The sequence below is a fragment of the Oryctolagus cuniculus genome, chromosome 15, assembly GCF_051225735.1.
Source record: "Oryctolagus cuniculus isolate XC-2025 breed Fujian yellow rabbit chromosome 15, ASM5122573v1, whole genome shotgun sequence".
In the NCBI taxonomy this organism is placed as follows: Eukaryota; Metazoa; Chordata; class Mammalia; order Lagomorpha; family Leporidae; genus Oryctolagus; species Oryctolagus cuniculus.
Window position 1 is genome coordinate 47,957,677 of NC_142881.1, and position 17,445 is coordinate 47,975,121.

Below are 17,445 nucleotides of genomic sequence, written 5' to 3' on the forward strand. Positions count from 1 at the left end.
AAATAATAGAGTTAAAATTCCTCAACACAAAGTAAGGACAAGTGTGTGAAGGGATTGATACACTTACTAGCTTGACATAATCATCTCACGTTGACTAACTACATGGATCATAACTATACTCCTTAAATATATAAACTTTTTATATGCCCATTAAAAGTTGTATGAATTTAGAGATTTATTTTCTTTCTATCATGCCAAAATATTTACTGGAAATTAAATTAAATATGACACATTTAAAAGAATGCATCACAAAAACATGAAGTTGGGGAATGGTGCATGTAACCTTATGTCCTAAAGTCAGCTATGTAAGACCCTAGAATGAGAGGACCAGACATTTGAAGCAGGTCCTCATAACTCTCATAACAATGAAGTGCCATTACAAATGTAAATCCTCAAAATACATGGCTTTATTTAATGAGAAAGAGAAATACACAAAGATCATTGTTGAATGATGAAAAACATCTGTCAAACTCACAAAAATCTATGTTTTAGACTCTAGTATGGAAAATGGCAGAACACTGCGAATTGTAAAAATACTAAAAAGAAGTCAGAAACTTTAAGGTCTCATTCTAAACCTGCTAATCTGTCTTTGTAACCTATGATAATTCACTCAAACTCTTTGTGCTTTGCTATCAACAAATTTTCAAGGTTCCCATGTGATTTCGCAGAATTCAAATATTCACAATTTATACACTGAAACAGCTATTTAAATTTCATTATCAAATAAGCAGCTGGAAAGATGCTGTCACGTGACCACATGACAGTACTGTCTCCCTGTGGAGAAAGCTGAGATTCTCCAACACATATGAGTGAGTATTCACTCCAAAGGCTTTAGTCTGGGTTCTCTTAGAATCACCCATGTCCATCAGGACCCAAAGTCTAGTTTTGGACAGGAACCCTTTGCCTTTGAAAGTGGGCTTCAAATAAATATTTTTCTAGGCTTAACTACCCAACCCCCTTGAAGACAGTTGGTGACGCCATACCCTCTATATGACTATAACCTTGGGATCCAGAGTTCCAGAATAGTCTCATGTGGTTAGCAGGATACCCTAGAGACACCACTGACAAAACACACAACTGAGATATTACTTCACCTTAAAAAAAGATGTATTTATTTACTCTTTGAATTGCAGAGCAACAAAAAGAGAGGGAGAGCTTTTACATCCACTGGGTCACCGCTCCCAAAAGACCAAAACAGCAGGGTCTGTGTTAATTGAAGCCAGGAGCATGGAACTCCATCTTTGTCTCCAGCCTGGGTAGCTTGGGCCTAAGTACTTGATCCATTTTCTTCTGTCTTCCTAGGCTCATTAGGAGGAAGCTGGATCAGAAGTGGAGTAACGAGGACGCAAACTAGCACTCCAGTATGGGATGCAGGGTCACAAGCCACAAGCTTAATCTTCTGCACAACAATGCCAGTCCTAAATACTGTTTATGCTTTAGAATATATGCTCCCTTTTATAATATGTGAATGGATTACTCAATTCCAAACATTCGTCTTTCAAACAGGTATATTCTACATTAAACAGTATATGCCTTCCCTTCCATGTAAACAATTTAGGGAAAACCAAGATATAAAGCTCAGCAGACAGACAATAAGTATTGATCATGATAGTGACAATGATTATATTTTTTCTTCTGCTTTTCTGAATCTGCAGTTTCTCTACAAACCAGGCATCTTGAATGCATCCGTAAGAATTTCTCTATTAAGTCCCTTGCATTACTCTTCCTTGTGCTTTGGAATGTCTTCTTCATGTAGCTCACATGATTAGAAGACACACTTATTCACAGGTCACATGTCAATGCAGTTTCAATTAGTAAACATGTGTCCAGTCATTCATTTTTAGATATAAATGAACACAAGCTCAATGGATGTTATTTATTTGTATTCCAATAGGAAATAGAGGCAAAGGAAGAAAAAAATTGTTTTAATTTTATTATTTAAATTTTGAAATAGCAAATGCATATACTTCAACTGTCAGGAAGTAGATGTAGTAAACAAAATATCTGAGTCAACATTACCTAAAATAGGTGTATTTGTTTTCTTATACTGATCTCTAAAATGCAGATCAACAGAGAGATCCATTCTTTTTAGGGCTTATACTGAATTCAAACATGTTTATTAATTATATAGCAGCTTTTTCGTTTTACAGAGAAACATTAAAAGGTCTGTCTTACTGGAAAGAACACGAAGTACCTACCTGGATACTTGATGTTCTACTATTTCAAATGCATGGTTGATAAAGCGAGACTAGGCAATATATTTGTTAGACAGTTTCATTGTAATAGTATCTTCTATAACAAAAATGATCTATAGTAAAGTAATTCAAAATACCACTTCTTTTGAAGGTGATTTTCACATAAAATTTCAAATATCACATTACTATGATATGAATTCAAATAACCTTTGAAGAAATAATGTTTTCTACTGATGATAAAAATTGGATAACACATATTTGTTAACCTAGTTTAATCTCTGGATATGTATTATCAGCCTCAAATCACAGATGTTTAAACAAACAGAAGTGCTTGATTTATGTCTAATAACCATACTAGGAGGATTCTATAGATTTTTTTCCAAATTTGACTCAATAACTGTAATATACTAGTCACACAACCACATTAGCATAACAACCAAAGTTACCTTGATAAGAGGTTAACATCATGTGCGGTAGTACCACCTGGTTAAAGCATACAAGATATCCACACATCTGTACCTTTCAAAGTGACATGGAACAATTTCCCTTTTATAAGAAGCCCTTAGTACTAACTGGGAGCTCTCTGAGCATTAGCGTGAAGCCAAATCAGAAGCAGAGGAGCTGGGACACAATCCCAGGCACTGTAATAAAACATGCAGGTGGCCCAAGATGAGACTTAACCTGCTATGTCACAACGCCTGCCCCTGTTTGAACTATTACAATATTATAAACTATTCAGTCAATGGTCACTAAGTCATTATTTAATTATTTGAATGATTATTTAAAAGTCATATACTTTTCAATATCATGTGATACAACTAACTTAGTTGAAATTAAATGTAAAATAAAAATTTACATATTAAGTTCCTCATCAACAGTCAAAGGGTGAGGGCTGATCAAGTCATCATTTCTCATAGCAACTTAATATGTTATCCCTCTTAGTATTTTTTTTTGTTTGTTCTACTTAATACTTTTGGTTGAATACTATAATCAATACACAATTCTTCTTAAGTGCTGAAACTTAACTGAAAAGTGATCACTGTTAAATATAAGAGTGGGAATAAGAGAGGGAAGAGATGTGCAATTCGGGACATGCTCAAGCTGACTTACCTCAAACAGTAGAGTTAGAAACATACCAGGGGATTCCAATTCAATCCCATCAAGGTGGCATGTAACAATGCCATCTCACTAGTCCCGGTGATCAATTTCTGTTCACAATTGATCATAATGATAGGACTAAGAACCAAAGGGATCAGATAAACAAGACTAGTGTCTGCAAATACTAGCTGATAGAATAAAAAAGGGAGAGAACAATCCAACATGGGAAATGAGATACACAGCAGACCCATAGAATGGCAGAAGTCCTAAATAGCACTCTGGCCTCAGAATCAGCCCTTAAGGCATGCGGATCCGGCAGAAAAGCCCATGAGAGTAGTTCAGGCATGGAAAGCCAAGACACTCTGGGGGAAAAAAAAACCTAAATGAAAGATCTCCACGAGTGAGATCCCAGTGGAAAGAATGGGTCATCAAAGAAGGAGGTACCTTTCTCTGAAGGGAGGAGAGAACTTCCACTTTGACCATGGCCTTGTCTAAATATGATCAGAGTCAGTGAACTCAGGGGGCTTCCATAGCCTTGGCAGCTCATGACAAGAACCTAGGGTGATTACTGAGGCCATAAACAAGATTGTCAATTTGTTAAGTCAACAACAGGAGTCACTGTGCACTTAATCCTCATGTAGGATCTCTGTCCTTAGTGTGCTGTACATTGAGATTTAATGCTATAACTAGTACTCAAACAGTATTTTTCACTTGATATTTCTGTGTGGGAGCAAACTGTTGAAATCTTTACTTAATGTATGCTAAACTGATCTTCTGTATATAAAGAGAATCGAAAATGAATCTTGATGTGAATGGAAGGGGAGAGGGAGTGTGAAAGTGGAGGGTTGCGGGTGGGAGGGATGTTATGGGGGGGAAGCCATTGTAACCCATAAGCTGTACTTTGGAAATTCATATTCATTAAATAAAAGTTAAAAAATTTACATAGAATACACAAGATAAATATTCAAATGTTTGTATATCACGAAAGATTTTTATACAAAGACCAACAAAAATATGGGAAGGATTAACATATTTCACATAAACATTTAAACAATGAGCACATGTATATTCAAATATACCATTAAAAGTTGAAGCTGCCAAATTGTGAAAACTGTTAAACAATAAAAAATCATGACTCATTTTAAAAAATGCAAAATGACATGAAGTCTTTAAACAGAGATATGAGAGACAGACTTAAACAGAGAGAATGAAAAATTATCACCTTTTAAAATCAGTTTCAACTTTAAAAGATAAATAATGTAAAGGAGCAGAAGGGTGAGAAAATATATCACTGACTGCAAAGGGTTTCCTCTCTTTGGTGTCTTGTTTAATCCAACAATTTTTCTACCACTAGAAATTTATCAAAAGAAAGTAAGTAAAGTCTGCAAAACTGAAGCCACATTAAGGCAGCCGTAGCAAGAATAAGGAGTGGTTACCATGAGAGCAGTCAACTAGAGTCAGCATACTTTAGTGAAACAATAGTTTCTCTATTGCCACGTCTCAGTTCCTTTCAGCAAAGTTGTTCTACTCTTTCTGAATCTTCCACATTTTCAAAAGAATCAGAAAGGCCATTTTAATGTAAAAATCTTCTTAAGTATTGACCCATATGGCCTTGACTAAATAAGATCAGAGTTGGTGAATTCAGGAGGCTTCCATAGCCTTGACAGCTCATGGCAAGAGCCTCAGGTGATTACTGACATCATAAATAAGAGTGTCAATTGTTAAATCAACAACGGGAGTCACTCTGCACCTGCTCCTCATGTAGGATCTCTGTCCTTAATATGTTGTACTATGAGAATTAATGGTAAAACTACTACTCAAACAGTACTCTATATCTTGTGGGGTTGTGTGGGTGCAGTCTGTTGAAATCTTTACTTACTATATACTAAGTTGATCATCTGTATATAAAGATAATTAAAAATGAATCGTTATGAAGAGTGAGATAGGAGAGGGAGTGAGAGATGGGATGGTTGCGGGTGGGAGGGAGGTTATAGGGGAAAAAGCCACAACAATGCAAAAGTTGTACTTTGTAAATTCATATTTATTAAATAAAAAAAAAACTGTGACAATAACAACAAAATAGAGGCAGGCATCGTGGTAAAGCAGGATAAGCCGCTGCTTGGGCCATCAGTGTGTTCTTATATCACAGTGCTGGACTGCGCCCCAGCTCCTCGGCGTCTAATTCAGCTTCCTGTTATACACACCCTGGGAGGCAGCAGGTGACCACCCAAGTACTTATTCTTTTCACCCATTTGAGAGACTCGGGTTAAGTTCCTGGCTCTTGGCTTTAGCCTGGCTCAACCTCAGCTGTTGCAGGCATCTGGGCAGTGAACCAGCAAATGGGAGACTTCTCTCTCTGCTTCACACTCCTGCCCCCCACAGGCCACTCTCCTTCTCTGTCATTCTACCTTTGAAATAAATAAGTAAATAAATAATTAAAGAGAATGTAGGCAGTGGATAGAGACAGCACTACAGAATATTCATATTAATAACACGTCTATAAAAAAGTATAATCTTCACTACAATTTCTATAAACAGTAAAAGACTTTAAGTAATATATAGTACATTAATAGAAGTCTAATAATGTACTCTTATTCCAGCTGTTGAGAAACTATACAAAAGGAAATTATTAGTTCAGGAGATCAATGAGTATTGGCAGAATTATATCAGTAGACATTGCACTGGGCTGGAATGCAATATCTGACATAACCAGATCATTCCAGGGGAGGGAAATAAACTGTATTTCCATTCTCTTTATAACAATTAATGAACATATATCCAGAGAAACAGTATTGATTCCTTATTGTTTTGGAGTGGAATCACCTAATAACTCTTCTAGTGCTCTTTCTTTTAAGTCTTATCGTCCTACTTCTAGGTCTCTCAGTCTGATAATGATAACTTAAATTGGGCCAACTTTGATTAGATTAGATCCTTCCGTTCAGAGCTGCATTGGGGCAGACACTTTGGCTGCAATTACAAGACTGAAGACTTAACTTGAGAAGCGAAATCTCCCCTTTAGAGCGATCAGCCTTTAGAACAGAACACAATTCTAAGAGTTTAAATTCCATGCAAACTTTTAAGTTAATTTTACTCTAACTTTTAATCAGTGCTCTTGAGCAACAAAGGAGCCTGAGGGACACTCTTTTGTTCTGAAAAATACATGAAGAAACAAAGACAGGTAACTGCCATAAATACAATTCTAATGAACTCAGGGCAGAATATAGATGTAATAACTATACTTTCATTTCAGGTAATTTTCAACAAGCATAATGATGTAGAATAAATACAATTCCAGAAGAAATTTTGGTTGTTGGTTTTTCTGTTTTCATTGCATTGTTTTACTTTATTTATTGTAGCTAACCAAAACTAGGAAAAACTGAACACTAATAAAACTCCTTGCTTTTCCTAATACATTTTGCTTTGTTTCATTATAAAAGGAAATAATCATTTACTAGGAAATTTCATCCATGGAAAATTTTTTATTTATTCTCTTACAGGATTTAAGGTCAGTGGCATTTAGTATTTTTTTTGTCTGTGAATCTGTTAATTCTGGAATCTGAGCACTCCTAAAAGTGTCTTAATAGCAAAAATAAATTAGTATCTTCAACTAATTTAGGTTTGATTTGAATAAGGACATCAGAATGATGACAAACATTTTAATTATCTATGAAGATCTTTGTATATATAAAACTACCAAGTAGTCATATCTGATTTCATACTTTTCTACATTTTTTTCCCCACAAACATTTGCTCAAAATGTTCACCTTTAAAGATCCAGAACCGTATCTCAGGCTCTGACAAGGCATGTTACTTAAATTGTTTCCTTAAATTTCTGTAATATTTCTGTAACATTCGTGAGGTACTAGCCTTCAGGAGATTGAAGCAGAAGCTCTAAGGAAAATGTCCAGGTTAAGAGCAACTAAACACTGAGGGCTGAAAATCTAACTACTGACTTTGTACCATTAGCCATTGCTGTGCATTGACCCAAGACAGCCTAGGGGAAGATCAATCTCACGATACAAAGATTATTTGCCATCCACTATCCCAACCTAGATAAATACACAGCAAGAGAAGATGCCTAAGCTTGACGACAAAAGTTATCAGGAAGAATGTGCAACGCACTTTACAAAACAGAAAGGAGCTTAATGGAGTTTGAAAATGAGTTAAAAACTAAAACATATGAGGGGCCTGCACTGTGGCATAGTGGGTAAAACTTCTGCCTGTAGTGCCAGCATCCCATTTGGGCAACAGTTTGGTTCAAGTCCTGGATGCTCCACTTCTGATCCAGCTCTCTGTTATGGCCTGGGAAAGGAATGGAAGATGTCTCAAGTCCTTAGGCCCCTGCACCCACAAGGGAGACCAGGAAGAAGCTCCTGGCTCCTGGCTTCAGATTGGCCCAGCTCCGGCCATTGTGGCCAACTGGGGAGTGATTCAGCAGATGGAAGACCTCTCTCTCTCTCTCTCTCTCTCTCTCTCTTTCTCTTTCTCTCTGCCTCTGCCTCTCTGTAACTCTGCCTTTCAAATAAATAAATCTTTAAAAAAACCTAAACATTTGCATGTGTAAACAATAAACATAAGCATATAAAAGCATGCTATGAACATACTACAGGTAAAAATTTTTTTTTTCTTTTTTGGACAGGCAGAGTGGACAGTGAGAGAGAGAGAGAGAGACAGAGAGAAAGGTCTTCCTTTTGCCGTTGGTTCACCCTCCAATGGCCACCGCACTGCAGCCGGCGCACCGCGCTGATCCGATGGCAGGAGCCAGGAGCCAGGTGCTTATCCTGGTCTCCCATGGGGTGCAGGGCCCAAGCACTTGGGCCATCCTCCACTGCACTCCCTGGCCACAGCAGAAAGCTGGCCTGGAAGAGGGGCAACCGGGACAGAATCTGGCGCCCCGACCGGGACTAGAACCCGGTGTGCCGGCACCGCAAGGCGGAGGATTAGCCTAGTGAGCCGTGGCGCCAGCTAGGTAAAATTTTATTTTAAGCATATGTTCTACCTTGTGAAAAAGAAAAAAGTAATCACAAGTATTGAGCTATCAAACCCAATGCTGCTTTTAACTTAGATGCTGAAAAATAGTGATTTATTCCTTTAGTGTAGAAAAAAATAGGTATGAAGTGGCCAAGCAGTTAAGTTCTAAGAATGTAAGATACAGACTTGTAGGTCAAGACACTTTTTTAACATAATAATTGTGGAAATTGCATAAGAGTAGAAAATCCTTACAATACAATGTTTTTTAGCAATATGCAACCATATACTGCCAGAGTTCACTTTTGTAAGGTCAATCAAAAGTCTTCAGATTATTGAGAATGGTATTTATTTGAAACACTAATCAGTACTCTTAGTGTGTAACAATCAAGAGAGTTTTTGGAGTCGTGGTTTTAATCTACATTCCATGTTTTCCTGACTGGGTATTTAGCAAATCAGTATAACATAAATATTTCTTAGAGGAAATCAGGAAACAATTGAAAATATGAAATACTAAGTTTCTGCGTTTATTGCAAACTTACAAATCATATGTAATTGAGCAGTAATACATTAATTATTTTTTCAAATTTATTGAATTTTCAGGAATCAATACCCATAACACTTTAAAATTCATCTGTATAGGGGCCGGCGCTGTGGCACAGCAGGTTAATGCCCTGGCCTGAAGCACTGGCATCCCATATGGGCACCGATTCGAGACCCGGCTGCTCCACTTCCAATCCAGCTCTCTGCTATGGCCTGAGAAAGCAGTAGAAGATGACCCAAGTCCTTGGCCCCTGCACCTGCATGAAAGACCTGGAAGAAGCTCCTGGCTCCTGGCTTCGGATGGGTGCAGCTCCTGCCCTTGAGGCCAACAGGGGAGTGAACCAGCCGATGGAAGACCCCTCTCTCTCTCTCTCTCTGCCTCTCCTCTCTATGTAACTCTTAGTTTCAAATAAATAAATAAATCTTTGAAAAAAAATTCAACTGTATATAATAAAATAGAAATGATGTCAGTTCAACTTTACATATTGTATACATCTTCATAGCTAAAGACATTTTTACCCATTTTAAATTTTGATGAACATTTATAATTTCATTTAAAAGAATACAAAATATCATTCCAATGCTAATTTAATATGTAATATGTTAGTGGTAATGTTACAAAACTCTTTTTTGCTAGATTACATTGATTCATCAAATATTAAATCACAATTTGAGTGAACTAAATTTTTACTCTTCTAAATATCCAGATGTTTATGGGACTATGCAAATAAAAAATCTGAATAGAATTTGCGCTTGAGTTTTAGAAAATAAAGTAAGTGAACATATAGGTTTTTTTTTTTTTTTTTTTTTTTTTTTTTTTTTTTTTTAACAGGCAGAGTGGACAGTGAGAGAGACAAAGAGAAAGGTCTTCCTTTTTCCATTGGTTTACCCCCCAACTGGCCACTGCGGCCGGCGCACTACAGCCAGTGCACCGCGCTGATCCGAAGCCAGGAGCCAGGTACTTCTCCTGGTCTCCCATGTGGGTGCAGGGCCCAAGGACCTGGGCCATCCTCCACTGCACTGCTGGCCACAGCAGAGAGCTGGACTGGAAGAGGAGCAACCAGGACAGAATCTGGCGCCCCAACCAGGGCTAGAACCCGGTGTGCCAGTGCCGCAGGCAGAGGATTAGCCTATTGAGCCACAGCGCCAGCCAACACATATAGGCTTTTAATTCAGGTCTAGTTTATTATTAGTTGCCTTAAAAAAAAGTTCTTATAGAAAAATTATGAATTAAGCACACACAGATTATTTAATTATTAATTAACTGGTTTTTAATTAGCTCTTGGCAGTGATAAGGAAAGGAGTTTGGAATGAAACTGGGTAGATGTGGCCTTACAATAAAAAATTTCAGTAAATCTAAGAAAATTCTAATATATATATATATATATATCCACTTATACAAATATATAATACACACAGTGATATATATGTGTGTGATTTCTTATTATTTGAAGTATGTATAAAACAATATAAGAAAAAGCACTGTAAGCCCATTTTTACATCATTCAGGTTTAAATGTCTTAAGGCAAAAGTGAAGTTGCACTTCCTTTCGCTTCCTTGCTTCACTGCTGAAAGGGTGTAATGGTTTAAACAAATCGCAAGACATTTCATTTAAAATTTGTGGTTGATCACACACAGAAATTTTTCAACAAAGTAAAAAGGAGGATATATTACTAGAAGACAATTATGTTGTAGTTTCAGGAATTAAAGAGAAAGGAATCATTTTTTCATCAGGAATCAAACTTTTAGTTGATATCCCATAAAACAAATGTTGAAACTCTCTGGAAAAAGAAGAATCTAAAGAAGCAGGAGTGTTAATGTTCTTCCCTGACCAAAGGAAAACAATGGACTAGCCCTAGACACCATGAGCTCTTCTGCCTTCTAGATTTACTCTCTATACTAAAGATCTGACCTCTAGGTTGAGCCTACTTAAACACTTGGACGAATGGCATAACAAGAAATGCAGAGGATCCAAAAAGTGGGCCATGTTTAGAATGTAACTCTAGTTCCTGGATTCTACCTCCCTTTCACCAAAATTTTTAACCCAAATCTGCATTTGTACACAAGTCCTTGTTTCTTGTTTGTACCTGGAGACTCAGTAGGATCTGGCATTCCCAACCTAAAACATCAAATGAGTAGACCTCAACCAGGTTGTAAAATGCCCTTAGTTGTGGTGACTTGTGTCTAAGAACCTAGAAAGTTTGATCAGAGTCACATGTTACGAATAGTTTTCTGGGGCTGGCACTGTGGTGTAAAGGGGAAAGCCGCCACCTGCAGTGCCGGAATCCCATATGGGCACTGTTTCGAGACCCGGCTGCTCCACTTCTGATCCAGCTCTCTGCTATGATCTGGGAAAGCAGTGGAAGATGGCCCAAGTCCTTGTGCCCCTGCACCCACATGGGAGACCCGGAAGAAACTCCCGGCTTTGGATTGGCGCAGCTCTGGTCGTTGCAGCCAATTGAGGAGTGAACCAGTGGATGGAAGATTTTTCTCTGCTTCTCCTTCTCTCTGTGGTAACTCTGTCTTTCAAATAAATTAATTCATCTTAAAAAAAAAAAAAAGATTTGTTTTCTTCCAGTAAGCTTCTTTAAAAACTCAAAGCAATTCTGTTAAAGAATCCATTAAATAAATAATTGTTATTGTTGAGGACTTTTTTAGGCAGCATGGATTAAGCCAATGCAAACATAAATGAAGGATGAGGAAGAAGAGTCATTTTTATTTTATGAACATAGGACATAGATGAGAAAATGGCATTATAGTTGGTGATAAAATATATACTTCAGATATGTGGGAAGTCACTATAAGAGATTATATCTTCTGTAGGTACAAAGTGATTTATACCAGAGCACAAGAGGGAAGCGAGAAAAGATAGTGCTCATGGCTATTAATTCCTGTGGAACACAGATTGGGAAATTAGTTTTTAAAAGATAGTCTTTCAAAATAATTGACGCTCAGAACTTCTAAAAGATATCTGTTCCTTTGGAAAAGAACAGTCCAATGTTTCCATTGGTATAAACACAGGTAAAGATGGTTCAAGGGTAGGATTATCCAAAATATTTTGCATCACAATAGCACCACCATGTGGACTACTGTCTCCCTCATTCCAGAGGGAGGGGGCTATTTGATAGGAAAAGGATTTCTATAACTCAAAAACAAAATTATCTAAATATTTTTTAAATAGAAAAAGCCTGGGATGGTGTTGTGGTCAGGGATGTAATTAATTTACAATGAAGCCCTTGAACTACAGCAGCAGTACCAGATAGTATGGTGCTACATTGCAGATTCAGTATTTGCATCTGTGGTTTCTGGTTAGTATGAGGCAAAAATGCACTGTTATTAAAGTTACTTTGATAGAATTTAGCTATTTTTGTAATTTCTCTCCCAAATTTCCCTTAGTATGTCACCAACTAAAATCATTTTGGAATTTGAACAAAAGACAAAAACACATCTCAAAAAATTAGCCTATAATTCACATTAGCTTATGTTACATATTACTGGAAGGATGTATTTCATTAAAGCATGAAAGATAGTTTTTAATTCAACATGCCCACAGTTTCAAGCAACACTTTGATATAGAATAAAGACAACCTGAGAAAAGTCAGTTGACAAAGTTTTTTTTAAGAGAATAACCAAACACAGTATCTTCTCCTCTATTCATATGTGATGCTGCATTGTTACTGTGCAAACTTTTTCTTTTCTTTTTTCAAATTTTATTTAAGGTATATAAATTTCATGTATACTGGTTTAGGAACATAGTGATACTTTCCCATCTTAACCTCCCTCCTGCCCACACTCCCACCCTTCCTCTCCTAATCACTCAATTTTTACAATGATCTACTTTCGATTTACTTTATATTCATGAGATTAACTCTACACTAAGTAAATAGTTCCACAAACAGTAAGAAGGAAAATAGAAACAGAACACTGTTCAGGGCTGTAAATAATCACTGAAGCTCAAAATGTCAATTTCAAGAAATACAAAAGTCTAAATGCTTACAACTGTGAAAATGTTCTTCAAAAAGGTACCATTGAATAAGAAAACACAATCAAAAATAAAACCAGAACTGCAATGCCACAGTGTCAATGGATACCACACAGACTGAAAACCACAGTGATGATTGGCCAACCTATTTTGGCCAGAAAGTGGAGGAAATTAAGAATTTCATGGAGAAGTCACATTCCAAAAAAGATCCAAAGAAATGACAAACCACTCCATTGAGTTCAAGGTTCCACCAACTATCCTTTCACTTTTATATTACCTTTGTGAAGTTTATTAATGGTAATAAAGAGATTGTGGAGAGTTTCAAGGCTTTCTTTTCCCCTCTTTCAATAATTTCATGGAAGCTACCTGAACTGCTTAGTGTTATTAACAAAAAAATAAATAAATATGTAAATATACAAGATAAAAAGGTGAGCATCTAAAAAGAGTTCTCCCTCAATGAGGAAGTCCAAATGTTTAAAATAAAGTTATCTACTAACCAAACACATCAATACATATATTTAACTTAAGATCTCAAAAACAGATAAAGATTTTCATCACTTCAGTGTTAATATTTCCTACTTTTCTTCTCAAACAACTACCATTCAAGGCTCTGAATACAAAGGGTATGTTTGTTATTTGAGAATAGAAATCTCCTAACAGGGTACATTTGACAATAATGATGACCTTGATAAGGGAAAAAGAAGGAAAATTCAAGATGACAAATACTAGGGAAAGTCTCCAGATTAGTTTGCTAGTATGAGACCAAACTTCACAAAATCAAGTTCATTAATACTAAGACTCTAATTTTCACAGAGTAATTCTTGAGGTAGGAGACTTGGAATCACCTATGATTTTAAATATGCAGCTAATTGGACCTCTGAACACTTTTCTTGTGCCTGAGGGTTCCTAAATTGCCATTGTAAAGCATTCTCAGGCACTAAAATTTGAGCAAAGGTGTTCTATATCTTGAGATTAAAGAGTTTATTTGAAAGTCAATAACCACAAATGAGAGCTGTTTATTTGCTTGGGATTCTCAAGTCTTTTCAAAGAGTATACTAAGCAAAGATCTGCCCTGCCAAACCTGCTCTTGCAGATCAAAGATAGGGCTGAATCCTGCTGAAGGTAGTCCACATTCTACACACACACACACATACACAGAGAGGCACATGCACACCCACACTCAGATTTTGGCCTAATTCTCCTTATGGAGAGTTCATGTTCCAAATCTAGTGCTACTGTCTCACTTTTTAAGTTGTCATCTCTCTATAACCTCTACACTTCGTAACACAGACTTTGGTCACTCAGTATCTACCCAACAACTGCACTAAATATTGATTTCTTTTAATCCAGGGCAATTTTACCTTCAAGTTGCCCTGTGAGAAAGCACACATGAGTGGGAAGGTCTCTTGTACAAAGAGAGATTTAGGTCCAGACTGGAAGTTACAAATGTACTGGGTGGGGGTGGGGGGTCAAAGAAAAGAATGCAAAGGGAAGACCCAGCAGCACCAGATTCTACTAGTTGCAGAGTTGCAGCTGATGTGAAGGATCCTTTGGGAGGAGAGATGGCAATGTTTTCTGTTAGGCCAGATCTTGGAACTTGTTTCCCTCTGCTTTACAGGACACTCTGGAATCTATAGCACCCACATAGGAGGAAGTAGATAAATCACCCAACATGATTCTACTCCCACAAATGAGACTGGAGATGAACTGGAACAGCAGGCTCTCGGTGGAGCCAAGTGTTGCAAGTTTTGAATACTAACTGGTTCATTTATTTCACTGATTACCATATGTAGCTATGGAGTCCCAGGCACTGATTTTTAATAAACCACTCTCTTAAAACTAACATGCCTTTCTGTTTTTATTTTGCACATGTAATCTTACCAATTCAGTTTTGATACTGATTTTGAACTTTTCTCCATGTTTTGAAAGAACACTGTGTGCCAAGAAGCATCAAGGACCATTTCTATCACCTCATGCAATTCCTGTTGTTAGCTAATGTGCAAGACTAGAGATCAATGACACACACCATATACAAATCTTAACTACAAAGAATTGCACCCAAGATATTAGTTCAGTCTTTCCCCAAATTATTGCTCAATGGAAAAAGGCTAAACATTCACATCAAAACTTCAGGCAAAGCTGGAAACAGCAAAGTCTCTCATCAACCCTGCACATTGTAAAAGTGCTTCATTCACAGGTTTTTGTTTTATTTTGTTTTGTTTTTTCAAATGGGCAGCATGGGAGAAAGAAGGAAGGAAGGGAGGGAGGAAGGAAGGGAGGGAGGGAGGGAGGGAGGGAGGAGGAACGGAGGGTGGGAAAAAGATATGTAGGTAGGTTGGGAGGAAAGGGAATGAAGGCAGGAAGGGGAAGTATGTGGAGGGGGGAAGACAGGAGAGAGAGAGAGAGAAAAAAAAACACAGTACAGTGTCCTTGATATCCTGCACTTTAAAATTGAAGGGAGACACACCCCTCCCCTGCTTTACATAAAATGGAACAAGCCAAGTCGCCAGGCAGCACATCTGAATATTAAGAAAACTTGCATGGGGAAAACTTTTAGGGAAAAAATGAAGGTGATTTCTGAGCTTCTATCACGGTTATATCTGACACTGACATTTATTTCCCATGATTCTTGCCCACAGGAAACACATCTTATAAGAAACTGAATAAAATCAAGTAGGGCATTCTCAAAATCTCAAGGTATCAACTTCCCCAGGAAGCTCACATTCACCCAACGCGACCATACACGGAGGAAGCCAGGCATTCAGGCGAGGAGCGGTGGAAGGCAGTCCACCTTGAGGGTGCCGGTGGATTTCCTTATTCCTGAGCCTGAATCCAAAAGCAAGGGAGTGTGATGAGAAATGAGGGGGAGAAGAATGTCTGGGCTCTGTGAAACCAGACACCCGTTTGGAATCTGGGCTGAGCAGACAGTCGGGATCCCACCCCCTTGCCTACCTCCAGGCTCCAGGAAGCAGCCGCGGGCGTCCTCGCCTCTGCTCTTCCGCAGCAGCGGGCGCACGGATCCGAGCAGCCCGGAGCTTAGGTCCCGCAGAGCGCTCCTGCCAAGCGCTTCGCTCTCCACTAGTTACCAATTGAGAAAAAGGGACTGAGACGCGCAACCAAGCTAGTGATTAAAATCCAGGGTCTGGCACCAACGTCCCAGAAGGTTTCGGCTTCTCTTCTGCGCCCTTACCCAGCTCTTCCGCCTGGCAAACGGGTCACCCAGGGAGCCCCCGGCAGCAGCTCCTTCCCTTCCGATCGCGCCGGTCTCCGCCGCCACCACTGCCACGCTGCGCGCCCCGCTATCCACTCACCGCAAAGCGAGGAGGCCCCACGGAGATAGCGCGAGCGAGGAGGATGTATTAAAAGCATAGATTTCTCGGATAAGAGAGAAAAACTTTGATGCTGTAATCGCACCCAGAGGAATGAGAAGAAACCAAAACAAGTTGCAGGTGCCAGGAGGATGCTTTCACCACCTCTGAGAAAAACCGCCCCCCCTGCACACACACACACACGCCACCAGCATCAGGGAGAGGAAGCTCCCGGCTCCTTGCGTGATCCCCGAGCGCACCTCGCGATCTCTGATCTTCGACTCCACCGGAACAGCACCAGGCACGGGGAGTCCTGTTGGTTCAGACCCGGGATGCCAGCACCAGATGCGCCTCCCGCTAGAGAGGCTGGCGGGGACGCGGTGCAAAGAGGACAGGGACAAACGCCGCGCCAGCAAGAGCGGGGAGTCGGAGCTGCCACCTACGAGAGCAGAGATGCGTCTCCCTTCGGGCAAAGTGACTGCTACAAAGTGTGTTCCCTCCTGCGCAGGGACAGACACGTTTAAAGGCCTGAACAAACGTCAGCACGAGGCGAGCTCGAGGGGTGAGCGCCAGGTCTCTCTGCCCCACGGGTTGTAGCGCGTGTAGGGCTCGCGCTATCGAGTGGCTGACTTGGGGGAGAAGACAGCGCTGGTGGCGCTGCGGAGTGTCGAACCCACAAGCCTATTATCCGAGTTGGGGTGCCCGTGGCATTTCTGCCGCGGGTGCATTTACAGAATTCAGCACAACTGCAGCTGCATGGAGAGACGTCTGGGCACCCTGCGCGCGCGCCCAGCATTGGGACACCAAGGCGCTCAACACCTGTCCCCCCCCCCCCCCCCCCCCGGGAATCCACTTTATTCCTTCGCTGTTATTTGATCATCATTCTGATTCATTTCGCAAAGTTAGTGGATAGCCACCGAAACGTCTTGTACATCAAAGGGGTTAGACTTTCCAATCTTGTAATTACAATTATTACTTAATCTTCCCTTAACCGCACTGCCTACCCCCTAAGGGTCATAATAAATGGAAGCACTCCACGTGTCCACTTGTCCCTGAACCTTTTATTCTAACGTGATTTTCAAACTTCCTCTTTGGTAAGTGAAGAGCATTTGCAGAGGGAAGTAATATTTTTTATAGTATAGCACCTAACTCTAAGCGGCAGTTCTTAGGGATTTTGTAATTATTTCCAGGTTGGCATTGAAGAATTAAGTTCCCAAACGCACAGAGACAGTAAGAGAATTTTTTTTTTTCCCACTGTGTAAAATGATCAATTCTATTCCCAAATGATTTTTACAGTTTTACCAGCACAATGATGCATCAGGTGTACTTTTAAAGATACAGAATCAGATTA

The 17,445-nt window shown here is 39.2% G+C and overlaps 1 protein-coding gene and 1 pseudogene across 3 annotated transcripts in view; one reads left to right on the plus strand and one right to left on the minus strand.

Annotated features, from left to right (window-relative positions):
* Nucleotides 1-16,149, plus strand: part of LOC138845287 (elongation factor 1-alpha 1 pseudogene) — a 58,120-nt pseudogene extending 41,971 nt beyond the window's left edge.
* Nucleotides 1-17,170, minus strand: part of PCDH15 (protocadherin related 15) — a 1,661,037-nt gene extending 1,643,867 nt beyond the window's left edge. The window contains exon 1 of one of the 3 annotated variants that reach the window (XM_089314076.1): nt 15,739-17,170. The gene's annotated coding sequence lies outside the window, so the exon portion shown is untranslated. The remainder of the gene's footprint in view (nt 1-15,738) is intronic. The other 2 variants (XM_089314072.1, XM_089314075.1) reach the window with 2 other exon arrangements.
* Nucleotides 17,171-17,445: the final 275 nt, after the last annotated feature.